At 45.6% G+C, this 4,209-nt stretch overlaps 1 protein-coding gene across 9 annotated transcripts in view; it reads right to left on the bottom strand.

Moving 5' to 3' along the window:
• Positions 1–4,209, bottom strand: part of SRGAP2 (SLIT-ROBO Rho GTPase activating protein 2) — a 163,915-nt gene that overhangs the window by 108,429 nt on the left and 51,277 nt on the right. The window contains exon 1 of one of the 9 annotated variants that reach the window (XM_025205517.1): positions 3,359–3,377. The exons of the other annotated variants lie outside the window; for them this stretch is intronic. The gene's annotated coding sequence lies outside the window, so the exon portion shown is untranslated. Of the gene's footprint in view, positions 1–3,358; positions 3,378–4,209 lie in introns of those variants that run through there. 9 annotated transcript variants of the gene reach the window in all.

Consider the following 4,209-nt stretch of genomic DNA (forward strand, 5'->3'; position numbering starts at 1 on the left):
AGAAAGCAAGTGAGGATTAAACTGCTTGGCACAGGATTCAGTGTTGTAACAACCCTGGATAATCCCCCAAGTGGGCAGGAGTCGCCAATAAACTATTGGCCATTACTGACCCGATAACATTAACCATAGACAAAGCCACAGCAGTTGTGACGAAGCTAAGTTCAGCAGCACATGCAATAAGGGTTTCCTTTGAAATTTGGGAACTATGTGATTAACAAGCAAAGTCTCTAAGCACTTTATCAATACCTTTCCAAAGGGTCCTTTTGAAAGAAAGCACAGGTTTTAGGCCTACTTGTTTCCCTGTGAGGTTCCACAAAGTTTTAAAAGGTTTCTTACATACTCTAAATACGTCTTCAGGAGATAAGGGCTATAAAGAGGTGTAGTCTCCCTTTAAAAACATCTCAGATCTCCTTTGCTTATATTTCCTGCCTCTAATGCTATGTTATCTTAGGTTCAGTGTTGTAGTACTTTTTTGTTGTTGGTCTGTTTGTCAGGGGTTGGATCCAATTTACACAACGGCGCAAGAGGCAGATAACTGCAAGCCAGAGAGATAAACATTTCCAATAATGGTATAATAGCAGTCCAGGTCTCGGGGGGGCTGGAAAAAAGGGGTACCTACTCTTCCTTCTCATTAGAGATAACTCTGAAGCTTGCTACATTTTGCAAAGCTTCTTTGTATTTTTGTTCCTACAGAAAACAACATTCCCCAGGTTAAAAGTAGCAGTTCATTTCCTCGAAAGATAGTCCCAGCTTCCTAGCCTAAAGCGCCAAGGTACAGAACAAACGCATCTAATTTGAAGAGCAATCAATGCCCAGCCATTCTTATCTCCAGCTCATGGTGTTAATATATAGCCACACATCCCGCGGTGCATGGCTGCACATTTAAAATAGCTGTGCATTTTGCAAGACAAAGCATACAGTGAATTATGCAATTTAACCTTATGCACGCTCTTTTGGGCAGCTCGTCAGTGCTGGCTCAAACAGCTTCCTGTTAAACCAATCCTACAGGGAACAGCAAAGCAGGCTCGTGGGCATTTTACATTTCAGAAGGATGCTCTCCCTTCTGAACGCCCTTCTGCCTTCCTGCTATCCTGGGGCTGCATATCTCTCTGAAGTCACAGACTTGCATGCATTGCCTACCACCCATCTCCAGTGACTATTTAAAACAGGGGCGGGCAAAATGCGGCCCACCGGACAGATCCGGCCCGCCAGGCCATTCTATCCGGCCCGGGGGGCCCCTAAAAAATTTAGAAAGTTAATATTTATCTGCCCCTGGCTGCCTGTCATGTGGCCCTCAATGGCTTGCCAAAACTCAGCAAGCGGCCCTCCGCCCGAAATAATTGCTTGCCCCCCATTTTAAACAATCCCTAAATTCTTATTGCAGAAGGGGATTCCTTCTCCCAAAGAACTGTTGGACCAAATATGAACGAGGAAAGTGAATTTTCAAGTGCAACAATTAAATAAACCAGGAGTTGATTTTCAGCCTGGATACAATAAGGAGGATTTGAAAGACACGCTGAACCTTTTGAGCTAGCCTCCTGCCAGATTTCTCATGAGGCCAATGAGGGGTGAGACATCACCAGAATATAAGTTCCCCCGAGGAGGACGGGGATTTCCACTGGTTGTTGCAGAAGACATGTCTGTGCAAAAAGAGGAGGAAGGGGGGGGGGGGGGGGGGGGGAAAGGAAAAAACAAACAAACGCTTAGTTCCTCCTGGCCAGAGCTAGACGACGTTCTGGCGGACTGCACGACACGGCACTGAAGTAAAACCAGCCCCATTAACATGGTTTCTGAAACCAACCCTGTCATTACCATTCAACCTTCCACCTTCAACCCCCACTGTATTTTCCAGTTAGATTGCAAAATAAATTGCCTTTGATGGCAGAGTTCTCATCAGTTGGGCAATAAATACAATTTACCTGCTCTGATATTTTTAGGGAACAGCTGTCCTTTGACAAATGGTCTTGAAGTGAGCGGTTTTGCATTTGCTTACAGACAACTGAACAGGCCTATTAGCGAGCGCCAGGAGTCAATGCAATTACACTCAGTTGTCTATAAAGCCCAACATGACAAAATTCAGTGCCTCACACATTGGGAGGGAGGGGATACGGGGGTCTTCCATCTCAAGCCACTGCTCCTATGGTTAGACTAGAGGAACTGGGAAACAGGAGATATACAATCAAATCCTGGCTCTGCCACTGCTTCATTGTGGGCACGTCTACATGAGACATGTTCATGTGCATTAGCCTAATTTAAAGCACATTATGGGCACATGTCTACACGTGCACACCCTTAAATGCGCATTAAAAATGGCAAAATCAGGCTAATCGCACCTAAATTTGATACCTGAAAATGCAGGTATCAAACTTAGGCTCCATTAGTTAAGGCACTTTAATGCATGTGTAGATGTGACCCGGCGCTAACTTTAGTGCCAGGTCTGCCCAGCCACTCGGGGCACGTGGCAGGGCCACAGGGACTTGGCACTAACTTTAGTGCCAAGCCCCTGCATGTGTAGACACCTGCCGAAAATCGCTTAATGCGCATTAAGTTTCATCAAAGAAATTCATCTACTGTAGTATTGCTAGTGCATCCATCACCATATTATATGGACATCACACTTTCCTATCAGCTCGTTGCTTTTTTTCCCCTGCCTGTTAGACAAGAATATCACCTATACTTAGGAAGCACCAAGAGCCTCTGATGAAAACCACTGTCCAACTCTGAAACGATTCTGAATTGGGTTACGCAGGCTTTCAAGACAGCAATAAATAAATACACCACCTGCTTCCCACATAGCACAAACGTGGCTTTTTCACCCTCGACATTCTGTGGACACAAGCAACCAGAACTCACCGCCAAATCAGTACACTGTTACATTCAGCATTTTGGGGGGAAATGAAGTCCAAAATTAGCACCAACTGAACCATCCTGGTCCAAGGTCAGCCTCAGGATGCTTAAATACACTGAGAGGCAAAATTAAACCCAGGCACAAAGTTACTTCACCAGCCTGTAAAGCATGAATATAAATAAGCCCCCAGCTGTTAGAACAGCAAGGTGCTATCAGCTCACTGAAATTTCTCCCCCTAGAAAGCATAAGCAGCTCAAGCTCTTACCCACAGAAACTGCAATACAGAATTTCAATTCACAGGGGGATACTTTAGCAAAAGAAGACCCATAAAAGCAATTAATAGAGAAAGGTTCTCCGGAGCGGTTATATATTGCAACCAGTCTTCCCATGTGATGTCTTCCAATCTGCAAAATTAAGTGAAATAGCCTCAGCTTTTGAATTGCTGCCACTAACCAACCATCTGAGCCTCTACCATACCACCAACATATACAAATATTAGAAACGCAACACCTGAGCAAGTGCCACTTCCCGCTGGGAACCAGCTGCGTTTCAGTAGTGCCTGACATGATCCTCTCTCGTCATTAGGATGCTGCAGGATTTCAGTAGCTGGCATTTATATCATTCTTCGAGCATGGTGAAGTGGCAGAAGCATACAGTATTAATTCACGGGGAGTGGCTCTGAAGTGGGTAAGGCTGGCCACAAAAAACACAGATCAGCTTGCCTGCATTGACTAACTGGACACAGATATAGGAGTTGAGGAAGAAAGAGGAACCAGGCACTTTCAGCTCTTCATTTCGCGGAAGGAAACGTGGGCATGTCTGAATGAAGAACGTTGTACTGAGAGGCTTCATGCTAGTGAACAAAGGAAGTGAAGTTGCTGTATTAAGGGAGAGGCTGGCACACGTTTCCAACAGAAACATCTGCTTAATCCAGCACAGGAAACCTGTCTGCAGGAAACAGCAAAGCAGGGCTGAAAGGCAGACGCCATTGACCCCGCTACATTCCTGGTAGCAGGGAACAGGTAAATACAGCCCTTGAATGCATGCAGTGATTCCAGGGAGTGCATTCGTTCTGGATATAAGGATGTTTGCTTAGGGCCCCTTGCTCTTCGTGGCATTGTCTGCCTCTTGATCCTATCAATTATCTAGCGCCATAAGAACGCTTTACAGAGAAACATTTAGATAAGCAGGCCTTGCTGAAGAAAGCCAGGGAGAAGCAAGAACCGCAACCTGGACATCTCGCCACAGTGACAGCCTCAGATTCCTATAGACATCAGGCAATTTAACAGCTTGCAGCTGCCTCTACCAAACATTACAGAAAAAGAGAAGCCCCCCCCCCCCCCCCCACCAAACCCCCCCAC

The sequence above is a fragment of the Alligator sinensis genome, unplaced genomic scaffold (genome assembly GCF_000455745.1).
Source record: "Alligator sinensis unplaced genomic scaffold, ASM45574v1 scaffold1322_1, whole genome shotgun sequence".
Taxonomy (NCBI): Eukaryota; Metazoa; Chordata; order Crocodylia; family Alligatoridae; genus Alligator; species Alligator sinensis.